This window comes from Aotus nancymaae, unplaced genomic scaffold (genome assembly GCF_030222135.1).
Source record: "Aotus nancymaae isolate 86718 unplaced genomic scaffold, 86718_ANA_hifiasm-v0.15.2.pri h1tg000029l, whole genome shotgun sequence".
Taxonomy (NCBI): domain Eukaryota; kingdom Metazoa; phylum Chordata; class Mammalia; order Primates; family Aotidae; genus Aotus; species Aotus nancymaae.
This window is the reverse complement of record NW_026988442.1, coordinates 52,119,026-52,138,915: the sequence shown is the minus strand read 5'-3', so window position 1 is coordinate 52,138,915 and position 19,890 is coordinate 52,119,026. Positions and strand designations below refer to the sequence as shown.

Sequence of the window (19,890 nt, the reverse complement as noted above, 5' to 3'; positions counted from 1 at the left end):
ACTGAGATGACATGAGCAAAGTGTCTCCCCATCCCCATTTTTTTTTTTTTTATGTAAAGCAATTAGGATCTAAGAAATCTGTAGTTCACATTCCCAAACAGAACTGAACTCCATTACTACAAAATAGATTCTTACATTTCCTTAGATATTCTGTGGGCAAAAAATAGACCTACTGATATATACCTTCATGTTCATATTGATTCTATAATACCTGTAGATCTAAATCATAAGGATTATTTATAGCATTACATTCAAAAAAATCAAATAAAAAACAAAAAACAACAACAAACCAGGTACAGTGGTGCATGCCTGTAATCCCAGCACTTTGGGAGGCTGAGGCCGGGGGATCACCTGAGGTCAGGAATTTGAGACCAGCCTTGACAACGTGGCAAAACCCCTGTCTCATCTAAAAATATAAAAATTAGCCAGGCATGGTGGCATGTGCCTGTAATCCCAGCTACTAGGGAGGCTGAGGCAGGAGAATCACTTGAACACAGGAGGAAGAGGTTGCAGTGAGCCCAGATTGCACCACTGCACTCCAGCCTGAGTGACAGCGTGAGACTTTATGTAAAAAAAAAAAAAAAAAAGGCCACAATTTCTGATATTCTTGAATGACATGGGAAAGCTTTTTCTCTCTCCATTGGAATCCAAATGAGAGAGCACATCCTTCCAACCAGGAGCAGCCAAACAGGCAGTCTTGACATGCTCTCTTCCTATGACCTCCTTTCTCTATTTTTAAGTAAAAACAAATAACATGAGAGAATATTTTGCAATGGCCATAGTGTTCAAGAAAGAGGTGGGAGAGGCCTCAGCTCTCAGAGAGACAAGGCAGGGATAGATGACAAAGTCTGTACCTGGCAAAAGGGAAGGGAAATGACAAAGAGAAGACCTAACAAGTCAAGAATGGGGGACAAGGGTGCTGGTGTAGGATGGGACACCAAATATGAGGTCACCTGGAAGAATCCAAAGATTCTTTCAAGTATGGCCATCCAAGTTACATAAAAACACATTTTTGAGTTCAATTTATATTTTGTTGTTTGATGTCAATAATCTAACAGTATTCTTTTCTACAGTGTACATCTTAAATTTATGGTTACCAATTGCATTATTCTTCAAAGCATTTTTGTGGCCCAGCCTGGAAACTCTCCCTATTTATTATGCAAGTTCTGTAAGATAATATGTTCAAACAGTTGAAGTAAAAATATGTTTTAGGGCTGGGCACAGTGGCTCACGCCTGTAATCCCAGTACTTTGGGAGGCCGAGGCGGGCGGATCACCTGAGGTTAGGAGTTCGAGACCAGCCTGACCAACATGGAGAAACCCCATCTCTACTAAAAATACAAAATTAGCTGGGTGTGGTGGCACATGCCTGTAATCCCAGCTACTCTGAAGGCTGAGGCAGGAGAATCGCTTGAACCTGGGAGGGGGAGGTTGCGGTGAGCCGAGATCGTGCCATTGCACTCCAGCCTGGGAAACAAGAGTGAAACTCATAATAAAAAAATAAATAAATAAATAAATAAATAAATAAATGTTTTAGGAATACGACATGTCAGTTGAAGACTATTGGTAAGTACAGTGACAATCCTGGAATGAACTATAAATGCAGGTTATGAATCATAGAATTGCTTTAAGAAATAGCATGGGCCAACTAGTATTCAATGTTGTACCACATTCATTTATCACTGCACCCCAGTCCCTGACATGGGAGGCATTGGGAGCTTCTGGAGAAATATGGTCAGAAGCAGTCTTACGTCTCATGGGGACTAACATATCCCATGCTTAGCATATGTTTGTGTATTTTTAATAGATCAAGGTATAAAATAATTATATTCAGATCACCACACAGCGCACAACATATGTGCTTTGTTACTAAAACAAATATATTTATAGACAACACAAATCATCTATAATAATAAATTATTTAACTGGCCCCAGACCCTATGACAATTTCTCATAAAGGAAAAATCCTTCGGTCATTACAGAGGGCTCTATGGAATCCCTCTGCTAAGCATGGTTGCAAGTATGGCAGACGTGAAACAGGCAGGAGTCCCTGCTCTCAAAGGGCTTAAATCTTGAAAGGAGGAGACAGATAAAAAGCAAAATATATAGGACTTGAGATAGTGCAATGTGCTAAGGAGAAAAAAAAACAAACTAGGAAGGGAAATAGGAACTTTGAAGGAGGTAGAATGGGTTTGAAAGCCCTCACTGAGGCGGGACGTTCGAGCAAAGACCTGAAGGCAGTGAGGGATCCACCACATGGGCATCTGAGTGAAGCTTTCAAGGCAGAAGAAACAGAGGTGGAGAGGACCTGAAACAGAAGTGTGCCCAGCGTAGGCAAGGAACGTGGAGGAGGCCAAGGAGGTGGTGGAGTGAGGGGAAGATAAGAGGCCAAGAAGCCTGAAGGGCCATATTTCATATGGGTCCTATGTGGAGAGAGGGAAGAAATGTATCCCGTCCAACTGTCTGATACTGTTCTCCCATCAAATCCAAATTCCCCTTCAGCTTTCCTCATCTCCATGCAGATCACTCACCCAGATAAAACCATCATCCTAAAATCTCAAAGATAGTCAGTTCTTTGGCATGGAGCATGTTTATTTCTTTCTGGTCATGCACAGCATTGGCACACATTAGCTGAGAGAGCTAAGCAGAACCAACTGAATTTGCTCTGTCTCCTCCGCTCCATTCCTACACCCTTCACCCACCCTAAACCCTCAGCATCTCTCCTCCGGGTTACCAGAAAAACCTTGAGCTCTGGTCCCACCTCCAGTGTCTGTGGCTTTCAGCCACGCTACACAGCGGCCCCAGCCACCTCCCTAATGCCAAGAGTTCTGAGGCTCCCTGGGGTCTCTAGGGAAGGCAAGAGGAGGTGAGTGGCTGGGACTCTAGACTCCATCTCCACTTCGGCCAGAGCATCCCTTTCTATTAGAATCAAGTATGATGCCTCTATGTGAATTTTTTTTTTTTTGCCTCCAAAGCTGGTAAGTCACTGCCCTAAAACAACAGCTCGAATCACATTACTCCATCACTCTCAGGCTCTGAAACCCTCAACACCCCTTGGCCAATGAGATAAAGCCCAAGCTGCTATTACACTAGAATAAAATCCACAATCCTTACAGTGGCCCATTAGGTACCCTGTGGCCTCTTGAACTCCTTCCCTCCTGTCTTCTCCTCACACTGCCCACGCTGGCCACGCAGACCTCATTCCAGCACCCTCCAAGTAGGCACTGCCTTGGACTTCAGCACTGACTCTCCAGAGCTCGTCTGCATGTGTGATTGGCTGACCCCTCATTTCATTCAGGAATTCATTCAGGTTCCTAATCAAGTGTCATCTCCTTTTAGCCAGCCCTGGCCACCCCATCAGAAATGGCGCCCCATGCACTGTCTATTTTCCAACCCTGCCGTATCGCTTTATAGCACCTATTGCTACTTGATGTTGTAGTATAGCTTTGTTTATTGTTTATGGTTTATCTCTATACCAGAATTATAAGCTCTATGAGGAAAATGACTTTATCCATTTTGTCATTGTTCTATCCCCAAGCATTTAGTGTAATGCCTGGTGCGTAGCAGGTACTCATTAAATATTTATAAATAAATGAATGGATGAAGATGAGTGGAGGCAGGGGGCTGTCAAGGCTCTCTAGCCTCGTCGGAACAAGACTGTCCAGCCCTAACCCATGGCTGTCCCTGCTCCTTCCCCCACCTGCGCTAACCAAATTCACTCCTCATCTGTCACCAACCACCGCCAGTATTGTCTCACTTCTGCTCAAGGGATTCCTAATACTTGAATGCCCTTCCTGTCACCTACTGCCTGACATAACAAGACTCAGTTAAAATAAAAAATCCTTTTTGGAATTTTCCCAAGTCCTGTGCCTGAAGCATGTTTCCCTTCCTGGAGTCTAGAGCTCTTTATTCTCTGGTCTTTCCCTAGAGTCCTGCCCTCAGTCCACCTGGCTCCATTTGTGAGTGCACTGGAACCCTGGGCTTGCAGGGCACTCTGTTCCTAGGACAGTGCTGCGGTATCATATGTGCTCAATAAAAGTTGATTTCAGAGCTAGAAGGAAGAAAGGATTGAATGGTAGCTGACACCACGTTCCTTGACCTCCCTACTTTTACTTTTTTAGTCGTACTGAGCTACAGTCTGATTTACCTTTGGGTGTCATTAACTCGCAGCAATGTAGCTTTTGTCCTTCCCAGGCAAATGCCGCCAAGTTCTTCCCAGCCTGGCTTTTCCTCATGCTTCTGTTGTTGGACCTGCCCCACAGCACCGAGAGGTCCTTTTGTGTGCCCCACCTTCAATGGGGCATACTTTCCTCACCAAGCCAGAAAGTCTCATTGACTTGGATCCACATTATTTATTACCAGCACTTCCCAAAGTGTATCCTGATGACACCAATTCTGGGAATGGGTCTGTGGAGGGAAAGCCTTCTTTCTGGAGTGGAATCAGGATATTGAATGTTCTGTCAAGTTCTGCAGTAAAAATACCTGTTGAGCATCATCAAGCCAAAGAATCACATATTTCTTTAACTACTGAACAATTTTTCCCATCTGGAGTACTTCCTAATACTTTGAAAAATTACAAATTTGCAGAACAGAATGGTACTATATTTTCCTAGATGACATAGGTGTAAAAGAATATTTGCAAAATAAAGTGTGGAATAACCTGCTGATAGCACCACAGTTCATGCATATATAGAGAGATGGATAATAGTCAATAGCATAAAACACAGTGTAACAACAGTCAGCATTAGTAGATTCTCCTTACAAAGCTGGTACCACTCTAGAATTCACTCAATCCACAGAGACACAGATTGGTTAAGTCCTGCTAAATTCACATAGCTATTAAGTAGCAGATGAGGGTCTCAAGCCCAGGGGTTTATCTTTGAGGGGCTTGTCTTAGTCACCCCACTCTGGTAATGCATGCCCCATGGATCTCTCTGTAGCTGAGATTTATATGGAACTTTTCTAAGGGCAGGAAACTAATACTTATTTTGTACTCACTCTGTTAAAGTTCTCAGTAACCTTGTGAAGCAGGAATTCGAATCTATATCTCAAGTCATCCAGTTAGGGGCTTACTTCCCTGTTGCTTTTCCATTTGTGAAAGGGCTCAAAAGTGCTACTGGGACCCATTAGTGCTGTCTGATCACTTGTTAGGGTTTCCATATGGCGGTGGCTCGTTTGCAGCAATTCCTTTGAGAAGCCTGGAGGAAGGGCTGAGGGAAAGGCCTCTCCCGGGGACTGCTTGTAAGCACAGAAAACATGTCTGGAGAGAAAAGGCAGCATTAAGCCAAGGGCACACATACATCAAGGTAGCTTTTCTTTCCTTTCACTAACAAGCCTATGAGGCCAGGAATAAAAGACTAAAATGGTCTCTCAGCCAATACAGGTGAGAATTGTCGATTATCAGACTCCACGGGAAAGAGGGGCGGGCTTGATGACTGGAACATCTGCTGCCCTCCGAGAAAGGGGCCCACCTAACACCGAGTTGAATCTTTCTTGAAGCTGCAATGTGCATCTTCCTCCACCCCAAACTACACAAAAATGCAACATAATGGGAGAGTAGGACGAAGGCAAAACGAATGCCTTTTTTCTTTCTCTCTCGGAAGGATAATAGTGGCACAGTCCAGGCTGATCAAGTTAAGGCTGAGAGGAGAGTATGTCTGGATCTTTATCTTCAGCAGAAACCCATGGGCAGATGGTGGAGTGTGAGAGTGTCCTGGGGCATGACCCTCCCAGATGTGGGCATCCCCCAGAGGAGCCCCTAAAGGGGGAGAGAAACAGGGTCAGCTGGCCTACAGGTCACCAAGCTGGGCTTCACACTGGGCTGATGCATCACTAAAGGAAATCCAGGGGGATTAGGTCTCCTTTGGAGAGAGATCTGAGCCTGGAGTTGCCTCTTAGCGAAACTGGGCTCAGTCCAGAGCAGTCTTGCTGGTCTTGAAAGTACTGTGGCAGAGAGAGAAGCATCCGGGGCTCTGAAGTCAGTGGGCTGGTGTGAACTGCTGTCCCACTACCTCCTTAAGTGCTCTCTTTGAGCCTTGGGTTTTCCCACTGTATAATTTATATATTAATGATAATTCACAGAGTGGTTTTAAAGAGTAAATGAAATATATATGTATAGACTCTGTAAACTGTGAAGTGCTGTAAAATGTAAGCTGTTACAATTATGAGATCATTTTTATCTACCTCAGATCACCTAGGTGGCCACTGGAAGTCAGGACTTCAGCAGAATCATTTTTTTTGGTCATGCATTCAAATGTTGGTTGTAAAATTGCCTGACTCTCATTAAGCTAAATACTTACTAATATTGATTAGATGGTGGGTACTACTGGAGCCACAGAGGATATAGAGAGAAGACCCAGCCCTTGGTCTTGAGTAGCTCATAGTCAAGAACAAGAGTCCTGTAAACAGATATTACACCTGACTTATGCAAATTCAGCCCAAATCTGTGAGTGGGTGGGTGGGTGGGTGGGGAAATGGTGAGGCAGATGAGGAAGAGAGTGAGGCTATGATGGACTTTGCAGTAGGATCTGCTCAGGGCTGTCACAAAGGTGGAGCTGTAATGTGCACCTGGGAAAGGTGGTCACTGAGAAGTCTGAGAAAGTTTTGCAGGGTTAGAATCATCTTGGTGACAGATCACCGGACAAACTGCCAAAGACACCAGCTCCCTGAAATAGAGGAAACTGCAAGGGCATGATCCTGCAGCTTCAGGGAGGAAATCCAAATGGTTCCAGGACCACCCAGAATGCTTACGCCTTGCAAAACGCTAGGGGGCGATATTTCAACTATACTCACCATAGGTGAGCATATTGATTAAGACTATTTTATGCAGATGGGAGTCAAGCGTCTTGGAGGAAGGTGACATTTTTTTCCCATTCACAAATAATGCTATATGGGCTCACCCAGTTCTGCCCAAACCTTGAGCTGCTCACACAGGCAGTGGTGCCTAATTTGAGCCTTGCATTCTCTTCATGCTACTTCCCCTTTGGGTGAGGAGGAAAGGGATCGTCAGGTCCTTGCTCAGGAAGAAAGCCATGGTGACAGCCTTCCTGGAGCCAGTGGGGCCTATACCACCTAGCTTATAAGAAAGGCTAACAAACCTCTACCTTTTCTTTGAATCATTTGGTTAGTCTTTTTTTCACACTACTTTTCTCTTATTTCTTTTCAACTGGGGCTTACGAACATCGGGACAACATTTTCCCTTTAAATGCCAATTTAAAAGGTGACACAGTTAGAGAACCTGGAGAGAAAAGTCTCTTCCTGCTCCCCGACCAGCCACTCTTCCAGGTCAAAGTGCGTAAGGTGTGATGACTGGCCCAAGGCCCGGCCTTCCCTGAAGCTTTTGCGTTGACGAGAACCTCTTGGACTTCCTGGAAAGGAAGTGAGGTGAGTTCATTCCATCACACTAGGAAGGGGAATTCTTAGGTATTTGCGGGGAAGAAAGCTTTCTCAAGCTTAAGGTTGCCTAGAGGGAGAAAAACCATCCTGACTCTCTCTCTCCCTCCACTCTCTCTCTCCCTCCATGCTTTGTTTCTTTTCTTTTTGGAGTCATGAAGCCTGGGTGCTCTGGATGCCTGGGCAAATGTGTTTTATTCCTCTTGGCTCAATGCCTGTCTGGGCTGTCCCTGACCGAGGCCAGGGCAGCTGGAGGTGACTCATTGTCTGAGTCTAGTCCCTGTAGATTCTGGGCTGGTTTTGTTTCTTTAGGAAACTTCCAGCACTGCCCTGGACTTGCCGTAAATCAAACCACTCTTTGAGATCAGGGACTGCTGCTTTCTACCATTACTCCTAACACTTAGCACAATGTGGAGCACGTGGTAGGCAGTCAAAAAATCTGTGTTGAATCAATGGAATGAATGGTGTATTTTACATGGATTTATGTATATATCATGTCAGGTTTCTCCAGACAAAAACAGCATCAATAAGATTAGATAGATACATAGGGATAGAGATAGAGAGATACTTACTTTAATGTATTGGCTCACACAATTGTAAGGGCAAATCCAAAATCTGCAGGGTGGGCTGGCAGCCTGGAAACTCCGGGAGAAGTGACTACTACAGTGGAGTCAGAATTCTTTCTTCTCTGGGAAACCTCAGTTTTTGCTTTTAAGGCCTTCAACTGATTGAATTGTTGAATAAAGCCCACTTGTTATCAAGAGTGATTTCCTTTATTAAAAGTCAACTAATTGTAGATAATAATGACATCTACAAAGCACCTTCACAGAAATACCTAGATTAGGGTTTGATTAAATAACAGGGTACTAGAACCTGGCCAAGTCAACACATAAAACTAACATCACATCAAGAAACCCTGTCTCTATTAAAAACACCAAATTAGCCAGGCGTGGTGGTGCATGCCTGTAATCCCAGCTACTTGGGAGGCTGAAGCAGGATAATCACTTGAACCTGGGTGGTGGAGGGTGCAGTGAGCTGAGATCACGCCATTGTACTCCAACCTGGGCAACAAGAGTGAAACTGTGTCTCAAAAAGAAAAAAAAAAAAAAAGGAAGTCCAGAAAAACAGCTGGCCTAACATCTGTACCCCAATTCCAGCTAGGTGCTGACAGCACCAAAATACTTAAAACACATTCACTGCCCTCAAGGAGATGACTCTCTAGTGAAGGAGACGGTCCAGTAAACAGGTAAGTACACACTGATGGAATAAATACTATAATCAAGATGTGAGTAAAACTTGCCCACTGTTATTTAGAGTCTGGTAACCTTGAAGTAGTCAGAATGACCTTGGTAACCCGAGAGAGGGTCTGATGTCAGCCAGGCTAATGTTACAACCTAGCTGCTCTGGGGAGAGAGTTTAAAATACCGTCTTTAAATAAATGGACTGTGAAATAGCCAAAGGGTCTTCATGCCAGCAAATGTCAAAACACCCAAGGCAATCTGGGTATTTGGAGAAAGACCTGTAAGGCAACCACTTTCATTCCTGCTGCCTGCAGCTTCTCCTGAATGCCAATCAGACACGCCGGGCCCTGACTGAAATCGTCCAGACAAATCCCCCAAGAAATTGATGCCTGGGAGGGCAGGTTAATGATGCAGTTCTGTCTGCTGCCTTACCTATGGTAAATGAGGCCCAGGGCTAAATTCAGCAACATTTCTATTTCTGGAAGGGTAGCCTTGCATCTTGTTTCCCTCCCACTAGTGGTTGTGAGCAGACTGCAGGCATCTGTTGACTTCAACAGCTCTGATAGCTGTAATATGCTCATTTTCTTCTACTATCTTTCCAACAATATCTGTTGTCAAAGTAAAGATTGGGCTCTACATATTTAGTTGCAGATGCATTGCTAAAAGCATGTTGGTGGTGGTGGCGTTGGATTCCTCCCTTGTCTCCTGCATAGAAACATTAGGATCATGCAAATAAATACCAGTGTCCCTGCATTCTTAGGCCAGTCCATGCGGTCAAATCCATTAACTAGACTCCAAAACCGGGTCTGCTTTATGTTAAATCTGCCGCTAACTCTTGTGGAAGCAGAGCAGTTGAGGACAGTAGAGAGTCTCATTGATACAGAAAAAGCAGCAGGGATGTTAATATGTCACATTAAGAGTGAGAATCTGGCTGGTCAAAAAAGTATTCGAAGACTGCAACTGGCTGCCCAGGAAGAGGGAAAGCCTCCAATCTCCTAGAGCCTCCTTCAGGATGGGGGGATTGGAACCGGGCACAGAGGAACCCTCATTGTTTACTTGTTTACTTTATACACTTCTACATTGTGTAATTTTGCTACAAAGAATATATATTGCTTTTGTAATCTAAAAATTAAAAACAGAGGTTTTTTAAAAAGATAATGGATTACTTAGCACAGTAACAACAACAACACAAGAGGACCAACTGACCCTGACAGGAAAAACTCTGAACCCCACCAAGCACACAACTCACGAGGGCAGATTAGAGGCAACTTTGATCTGCCGTTTTTTTGCTGAGGCTTTTAAATGCACCAACCTTTCCAGGACAGTCCATTCACATCAATGTTGCCCACTTGACCCCTTACCCTAAACCCAGGATCTTTGTGCCAGGAAGTCCCATGGCCCCCACCTAAACCTGACAGGTGGTAGGTGGCAATGGCCATCTGAGTGTTGATTTGTCAACCTAGATGGAGCTTAGGACTGACACACAGTTTAATTATCATGCAGAGCTGCAGCTGGAGGCGGCTGGAGTGAGTTGACATCTGCTTTTGCAAAGCACAATTTCTGCAAAAAAAAAAATTAACCACCAGAACTCTTGATTCTCTCTAATTAATGAAGAGGAAGCCTGGAATCTTCAAAGTCCACGAATGTCATACTGCCATTGTGTCAGGATTGATCTCCTTTGTTCTAGACCGAAGAGCATGCCTCTCCTGCCTCTCCTAATTCTTTATAAATTGAATTTTTCTATTACGAGTTGTGACAGCTAAGTAACATGACTTCAGAAATTCACCCGCAGTTCATGCTAGTATTAGAAGCTTGAATAATAATAATTTTTAAAAAGAACCATAATGGAACAAACGTTCTGTCTCTGACCCAGAATTAATCATAGTGAAGACATACCTACTGAAAGGAAGGTTGTTAATTAGCTCTAATGGCTCTTGCTGGGTGGAGTCTGAATGATTAGGAAGTCTGCAGACAGAAGGAAAGAGGAGATGCTTCCCCTTCCCTGTTTCCATGTGATGCCAGGGTGAGGCATGATGGGATTTGCTTCTAGGGTACAGGGAGTCATGATGGAGGCCAGAGCAGCACTCGGCTCAGTAAGGGATGCATTAGCCTGGCAGACCAACAACTCCAAACATCCTCCAGGAAAATCAGGGGAAGTGGGTGGTTGTTTTCAAAGCAAATTGCCTAACCCTGTGGTCTTATCTGAGCCTATAATAAAACCCACCATACAGAAGCCAGAGTGGCATCTTATTAAGCCTTATGTCAGACTGTTTCACTCTGCTTCAAACCTTCCAGTGGACCCCAACTCTTTAAAGGAGAATAGACGTTGTTCATCAGCCTGGAAGGTCCTGCCTATCTGGCTGCTGTTTCCCCTATGACTTTATTTCCTTCTCTTCGCCTCAATTCACTCTGTTCCAGGCACATCAGCTTCCTTGATATTCCATCAACACTCCAAGCATGCACCCACCTCAGGGCCTTGGCACTGGTGATTTTGTCTGGATGTAGCACCTTTTTCCAGATTTTTACTTGCCTCACTTTTTTTCTTCCTTTAAAACTTTGTTTAAATATTACATTCTCAATGAGGTGACTTTGACCACTCCATGTAAAATCGAACCCTCTCCCCCAGCATCCTCCTTCCTCTTTGCCCTGCTATATTTTTCTCTCTTACCTCTGAACACACCTTATACTTTCCTTATTTATTATGTTTATTGTTAAATCTTTGCCTTCTCCACCTTCCACGGGAGCATAAGCTCCACAAGAACAGGGATTCTTGTCTGTTTTGTTCACTAATGTATCCCCAGCATCTAGAACTGTGCCAATTCAAGAAATATTAGGAGATTGGAAGAATCAGTCCTTACACTTCGGAGTGCTTGCTGGTCTGTGTGAAGACTGCATGTTCCTGTCCAACATGACTGCTCAAAATTCTTATAAAGGCCAGGGTATGGGCAGGTCTTTTTTTTTTTTTTCTCAAGTGCCTAGGGAGAGTATTATTGTTGCCTTTGATTGCCAGGTGTTAATAATTAAAGCAAATGGGGTGATCAGAGTTAACTATTACTTGAGGTGTTACTTTCTTTCCCAGTGGCTTCTATGGGAAAGGCCTTGTCCCAGACTGGGCAAGGATGGTGCTTTTATGGGAGGGGTTGGTTTTTGTCCCCAGGGTGCATATTGTTTCTCTTTCAGTCCACAGGGAACGGGAGGTCTTTAGAGACGTGCAGTGGAAATCACGGCAGTCAAAGGCCAAGGGGTTTTCCTTGGTGTAACTCAACAGTGACTCTACTGAGTGGGAAGCATTCTTAGGCACCCAAGGAAGAGGCAAGTATGCTGAGGATACAGGACTAGAGCTCCAGGAGAGAGCTTTCGGGAGGGAGCTGCAGTAAAGCCTACAGCCCCCGCCATCTCTACGGATTGTTTCCAAACAACAGGGCCATAGATCTCTGTACAAGTTGCTTTCTCATACAGAAGAAAGAATTGAAGAACGCCTATTGAGTCTTGCCTGTGTCTATAACTTACTAGGCATTTAGTATATCCAGCAGAGGTTGCAGTTTAGACAGATCAAGGCCCTGGGAAGTGGATATATCCAACCATCCACGCTCTACTTGGTTTGTGCCTTACATCCAGTCCTTAGCTCAAAGGGCCTGATGAAATAGGAAAACATGTCTGCATTCAGTTAACAAGCCCGCTGAAGCTGGGCTCTATCCCTGATTCTGCAGCTGCTTGTTGAGTTAATTTTGGCCTTTCATCTCCCTGTCCGTGGTTTCTAATCCCATCTTCTTAAACTTTACAGAGTTTTTTTTTCTTTTTCTTTTTTTTTTTTTTTTTTGGCATTCACTTATCTGAATAACTGTTTCCTTAAAACAAACAAACTTGTATTTTAGCTTCAGGGATACATGTGCAGATTTTTTATACAAATAAACTCATATCAAGAGGGTTTGCCGTACAGATTATTATTTCATCACACAGGTACTAAGCCTAGTGACTAATAGTTATTTTTCCTGATCCTCTCCCTCCTCCCAACCTTCATCCAACTCTGTGTCTTAATTTAAAAAAAAAAAACAATAATAAAAGAAAGAAAGAAAAGGCCCAGAGAGGTCAACGTATTTGTCTGAGGCTACACTGTTATTAACAGGTGGAACCAAGACCCACACCGACTCTGCAAATCATTTCTGTCCACAACGCCCTTGAGATCAGAATGACACTCACTCCGTTTTCCTCTAAAAGCTGCAAATAAAATTGTTCTTATGAGTTAAAAAGTACTAACACAAATTGGATTATCATTAAAGTGGCCTCCCAAATTTAGAGGATGTTCAGAGGTCAGAGATGAGAACCCTGGCTAAATCTTGTGAGTGTCTGAATGATTGTGTTTTTAAAATATTCTAAATTCAAATTCCAAGACTGACATTTAACACATCCTTCCAAAGCCAAATTTGGCGTAGTGCTCTGGTTCTAAATAGCAGCATTGACCTTCCCTCTTAGACTCATAACCTGAATTATTCTGAAGATTCTTCCTCCAGACTGCTCCCGACAACCCACCTGGAGCAGCCTCCAGGACACTCCTGCTGATTTACAACTGCAATCTTGCTAAAAGGAATGGAAAAAAGCCAGGATGAGTTTCTGCTAGACAGAATTACTGGCATGAAATACTAACATGGCTACAACTTGGCATATGAATGAATGACTGCATCACTGCCCCACTCTGCTTTTCTTATTTCACTGAAATAGGTTATTTGTGGGAAAATTGAGGGAGTCTTATTCCTCAACCCCAGCCCCTAAAGAGTGAAGGAAGAAGGCTGCTGACTATGCTACTTAGTACGTGTTTGAACGTGGCTCCCAACAGCCAGCCTTGAACCAGGAAGCCTTTTCTTGTTCAGTTTCCATGTCAGTGGTTTGTCTTTGATGAGCATCTGTGACTGCTGTGTGCAGAGCCCTTCTGTTTTCTGCCTTTATAGGAGGAATAAAGACGACTAGGCAGGAGGCAAGCAGTAAGCTCCAGCTGTCCCTGGTTAAGATGCAATGATTAGCTGTGAATTGGCCATTTGGCTTAGGCAAAATAGTCTATATGAAAAAGGGAATGCCTTTCCCTTGTATTTATTCTCTTTCAGAACCTTGACCCAAGCTGTCAATTAGTCGATCAAACATTTATTGACACTCCCCCCTCCTCATTTTGCACAAAGTACAGGGTGCCAGAAGTAAAACATTACAAGTTATTCAATACTTAGCTTGGAAAATAGGACAAGTATTTATTCATCAAGAGTGGAAAACTCAGATGACTATCTGAGGGGAGCAGGTGGGCAACATAAATGAATGAATGAATGAAGCTGTTTCATAATAGCATTTTAAGGTGCATTGTTTTTACACATACACATTTTTCTCGTATATTTAACACACAGGAATATTCTTTTCTCCTCAAAATTGGAGCCTTGTTGGTCTATCTGTAGTTTTCACATTTTTGAGAGAAAAAAATATCCTCCTTAATCTTTCTATACAGTAGAGTTAGTGCCAAGACAAATGGCAAGCAAAACCTGGTTTCAGTGTTCAGAGACAATTGAAAGTGGACAAGAAAGTGATGGGTACTGTATCCAGTCAGAGAACTTACGGGTTATTGGAAGGGAGCAGCTGCTTGTTAAGTGCCATTTGCTTTGGGGCTGAGTGAGGATGGGGACCTGGAAATATATCTCCAAATTCTTCTAAAACACTCTATTTCCCTGAGCTTGCCAAGGGGTATGTTGCCATTTCTCTCCCTTAGATATCTTTTGCTTTGTCTTGTCCTTCCATTTCTCTGAAGTGGATGGGAGGCTCCTCAGTGAAGGCTGGGGTGTTTGTTTGTTTTTATTTGTTTGGTGTGCTCACAGGGGTAGTCTGGGCTCACTGCACACAGCTGCTAGGCAGAGCTTACTCCATGTCATCATCAGGCTCACCAGGGCAGAATGGGTACCCTCCCTACAGTCTGGTCAAAATCATGCAAAGTAATGCACTAACTCATGAGTATCCATTACTAAAGAAAGCAGAGGAATACTCCAAATGACATAGGCCTCATACAGATAACCTTGAAAAGGCCTCTGTGGTAGATTGCAACATGGCCACAAAGGCCTCCCTTTCTTGTATTCTTGCCTCTTTGCTACCCCTCCCATGAAGAAATCAATTTCTTACATTTGACTTTTGTACACTGATCTTGTATACTGTGATCTTATTAAGCTGAGTTATTAGTTCCAATGTGTTCTGTTATAGATTCATTAGGATTTTTGATGTAGACAGTCATGTCATCTACAAATAAAGACATTCTTACTTTTAAAAAGTATTTTTCTCCACTCTATTCTGGGTGTGACTATGTGGCTTGTTTTGACTGTTGGGATATTAGTAAACATAGTACAAGTAGACACTTGAAAAGTGCTTGCACACTGAGGCTGGCTGACTCCTGCTGCTCCAGATCCATGGGATCACCATGAAAATAAACTTAAACTAAGGCCACTTAGAGGAGAAATGAGGCCCACACTCTAGTAGACATCCTGTTACCCACCAGATGTGTGAGTAAGGCTTCTCTTAGACCAACCATCTGCGCCAAAGGAGACCTGCAGAAAAACTGCCCAGCTAAGCCCAGCCCAAATTGCTAGCCCACAGAGTTTTGTACTAATAACATGCTATGCTGGTCAATCCAATTGAAGGCCAGATTCTGCCCACGGCTATATCAATTTGCTCCATGCTCAGGTAAGGATGATAACATGACTACATAAGAAAAGTGCTAGTGAAATCACAGAAACTCTGTGCAAGGGTACTATACCAGTTCCCTCCTCCTGTATCTCCAGGTCAGCCTTCTCACTGTTTGAATGCCTCTGATTAAAAAAATAAAAAAGGAGAGAGGAGTGTATGTGGTGAAAATTACTAGCCAGGAAAAGAAAAGTAGGAACTGTGCTGGTTATTGATCTTGAAGTCAAATTTACCAGGTTAAGCCTACATCCAAATTGGGAATTGCATAGGTGAGTGGAGAGCACAGAGATTAAATAGAGAAGAGATAGCCTAGAGGCATAGTATATATATGAGCCATGAATGGTGTCGGTCTCAATTTTAACAGCCTTTTTGCTTCCTATGTCTTCAAAACTTGGACTGTTCTCATGGGGCAGCAAGCCAGCCCCAGCACATCCTTGCTGCTGCCTCTTTTTCTCCAATCTAATTCCCTGGTCCCCAGAGTTTTCCAGTTCATCTTTTGGCAGAAACATCAGTTTTCCTCAAGTGCAGATATCAGGCCTTAGACTACAACCCAGCTTGGAACTTGGTAAGTCAAGTTCTGTTTAGTGAAAGGCATTAAGTAAAGGCAGGAATGGAATTCAAATATATTTTCTTGAATGCAACTAGCTGATTTGTTTATGAGGTTTATAGTTTTATTAATTACTGTAACAATATTTACTTATAGATTTGATTTACGTATGGCTCGATATTGTGAACACAAAATCAACATCGGTTTCCTTCATTAAGAACCCCACAGCCTAATGGGAGGGTTCAAACTGTGTGTGTGTGTGTGTGTGTGTGTGTGTATGTGCGCATGTAGAGAGAGAGATATATATACAAAAACTAAGAATGCATAATGGCCTAGCCCAGGGAGCACCATAGATGAAGGAACTAACCATATGTATGTGCATAAGTTGAGTGAGGAGTCGGGGAAAACGTCATCAGAAAGTGATGCTCAACCAGATTCTTGAAGAAAAGGAGGATATTCCACTAGGCAGATCTGGAGACACGAAAGAGCCCTATGCATTTAGGGAACAACAAATACTTAGTTTGCCCAAAGCATAGGGTATATTGCTGTGATGAAGGAAAGATGGTATGGAGGGAATAATGAGAGATGAGGCTGGAAAAGTGGGCAGAAGTTTCTGGATCTCAAATAATCTTGAATAGCAGTTGAGGTGCTATAGGTGTTTAATTGTGTTCTCCAAAGTTCTTGTGTTGGAAAGTTAATCACCATTGTAACAGTACTAAGAGATGGGACCTTTTAGTAGGGATCAGGCCATGAGGGCTCTACCCTCAAAATGGATTAACACCATTATCACGGGAGTGGGTTCATTATAAAAGGATAAGTTCAGCTCCCTTTTGCCTCTCTCTCACCCTGTCTTGCTCTTCCACCTTCCATCATGGGATGATGCAGCAAAAGGCCCTCACAAGATGCTGGCCCTGATCTTGCATTTCCCAGCCTCCAGAACTATAAGCTGACAAATTTCTGCTCATTATAAATAACTCAGTCTGTGATATTCTGTTATAGCAGCACAAAACAGACTAAGATGATAGGGAACTTAAAATTTATCTTGCATATGATAGGGAGCCAGTGAAGAATTTTAAACCGAAGATAAATGCATTCTGATTTGTCATTTTGAAAAATAACCAATGGCAAAACATTGGTGAATTGGAAGGAGGAAGATTGCTTGGGAAGTTAGTGTAGCAGTCTAGGCAAACGTAGATGAATTATAATGCCAGTGGACATGAAAGAGGAAAGGACCAACAGCAGGTCCAGGTGAAGGAGGAAGACAAATAAGCCTGAGAGTTCCTGCTCAGGTACTTGGTTGAAGTAACCTGATGTAGCAGAGCTGTATGTATGGGTGAGCTTTGTGTTGTTAAACAAAAGAATCATTTTAATATTGCAATTTGACACATCTATCAACCTCCTATGGGGCACCCCAAAGAGGTAGAATATTTCAAAGGAGAGAAGCAGTTAGGGCATAGAGTAGATAATAGTTTAGAATGGGCTAAGTACAAAGCTGAACGCCAGTAGCGTGAAGGACAGTCAAGGGCCTTCTTTTGGGAACTCCAACCTAAAATAGCAATCTGGGCTAGGCTGGTTGGATTGGCAGGCCCATGCCCTGTGGCTGGGTTGGGGTGCCATGCCTGTGAGCATGCTGGATGGATCCTCAGATGACCCTGGCCTGTAGTTAGCTCTTATAACTACATTTGGCTGTGGCTGATTTCCAAAGTAGCAGCAATGACAGCTGACAGCTTTGGAGGTAGGTTTATTTTCTGTAAAGGAAAAGTGCCCACAAGAAGTACACCTCCCAAGTGGTTGTTCCTTCTGGTTGGACTAAGAGCTTCTGTGGCTGAGAATATGCTTATGGTTTTGTAAAGTCATTAAAAAAATTAATCACTTTTTTCTTAAGTCAAAACGTCTTGAATCTCTTGGGTAATTTAGAAGTTCTACCCCTGGGAAACATGTTAAAGAAATGCCTGTTTGCATGCTTTAGTTCATTAGAGTATCTTTTCCCCTTCTGTATATCACAACAAAGTAAATTCCAATACAAGGATTCAAAGGCAGAGAAGGAACCTAACCATAACAATCAGATTAGAAATAAATGCCCCCTTTGAGGATCTGAAGTTGGAATACAAGATTACACTAAGTTTGAGACGCTCTGATTAAAAATTCTTGCTGTCATCTACAGCTCACAAGGCCAAACATCTGGTGCTAAGTTTGCTTTACTGTATGGTAACTAGGGAAGACATTGAGAGATTGCAGTAGTAGGATTTTGTTTGTAAACTGAACTTTAGATATTGTATTTCATCCAGGGAACACTAGAGGGAGTAAGTCAGAGAGAGGAAAAAGGTTACAATGGGAATGAATGGGGAACGGAGAGGGGAACTCAAAAGAGGAAGGCGTTTTTTTTGCATTTCACTAAGACAAAAAATTTTCCTTAGGCAGACACCAATATTTGTATTATGACCAAGTGACTTTATATTCAAAACCCTGTATTAAAAAACTGTATGATATTTTGAGCCCGTTCAGAATCTAAAATAGGAGAGGAAAATTATTACTCTCTGACCAGAATCTGTATTCTGTCCATTTTAGGCATTTTATGAGCCAATATAATATAGCTCTCCTGTGATTTTTTTTTAATTTTAAAGGATACATTATTGGGTGAAAAACCTTTCACAGATATTGGATTATTTTTTCTTTACAGTACTAGTGGTCATACTTAAGTTCTCATGGTGAATAGCAATGATACTAGGCATTTTCAGACACGTGTAAGAATAAAATATGCTCTTCATAGATAATCTGAATTGGAAACCCTTTTCTGTCAATTTTCTCCATAATTCTCACGTATTAGCTCTACACTAAAACACTATTTTACAATCCAGAGATACTGAAGTTAACTGGCCCAATGTCATGCATATGTCAATGTAAATATGAACTGATATTTCTTTTCTTGTTTTAAATGTCCAGTTCTTCATTTCCTTCGTGCCTCTTGAAGATAAAGTTAGTGAAGACTAGAGTCTCATCACTGATTTTTTTTAAAAAAACTTGAACAATTAATTACTACAATCAGAAACAAATATCTCAAAATCTTAATGAGAGACTGATCAACTGATTATTAAAATATTTTACTGAATAATGAACTAAGGCTTTTATACAATATTGTCCTTAAACCATAGCAGATTTTTAAAATGCAGCTGTTAAAAGCATGTGTGAATCCAAACGTAAGAAAAATCACAATAAAGCATGCTAAGTTAATAAGGATTTGTCGTTTTACAAACCTTGGGGTAGGCTCACCTGGACGTTAATGTCAAGAGTAGAAACGACATTACAAACTCCCTAAGGCAGCGTCTGTTGGAAACGATCGGTGACACTGACAAGAAACACTCAGTTCTGAAATTTGGATTTGCATTTGTTAGCCATGCATTATCCTACTTACCTCTCAGGGTAGAAACTTTAATTTCAGAAAGTGCTGGCATGCATTACTGCACCCGTTATCAAAAGTCTTTGGCAGAAACGCCATTTATCCTTGTTGTGGTAATGAACAGATTTAAAACATTCTGGTGTCACCATCCCTGAAAAAGCACATTCATTTGAATATTTCTTCCACCGGCATAATGAAATATTTCATGAAGGCACATGGGTGTAGAATACTATGGAGAGATATTGCTGGTGAATGACAGAACGTCTGGTTGATTTACATGAAACCCCAAGTGCTCATATGAGAATAGGATAGGTTTAGATTGACGAGCAAATGTGTAACCAGACTTTGGCTGACAAATGGCAGAACTATGCCAGCACATTAGCTTCTCTGGAGAGAGACCAAAAGTGAAATGGGAGGATCAAGTTCATTCTATAAAGGACATTGAAACCTAGTGGATGGCAGTGTGGCTGGGATATTAAGCACTTATAGATATTTATACCCCCAAATAGTATTGAGTGAGTTTATAGTTGAGCTGGCCAACTGTAAGCCAGTGGTTAAACTCTTATAAAGCATTGCCGTCTCCTGTGTGTGTATATTGACATTCCTTCAGGA

At 42.5% G+C, this 19,890-nt stretch overlaps 1 protein-coding gene across 6 annotated transcripts in view; it reads right to left on the bottom strand.

Moving 5' to 3' along the window:
- The window catches only part of ITGB6 (integrin subunit beta 6), a 136,961-nt gene extending 117,411 nt beyond the window's left edge, over positions 1–19,550 (bottom strand). For all 6 annotated transcript variants that reach the window (XM_064382687.1, XM_012454830.1, XM_064382686.1 and 3 more), the window contains exon 1: positions 19,294–19,550. The gene's annotated coding sequence lies outside the window, so the exon portion shown is untranslated. The remainder of the gene's footprint in view (positions 1–19,293) is intronic.
- Positions 19,551–19,890: the final 340 nt, after the last annotated feature.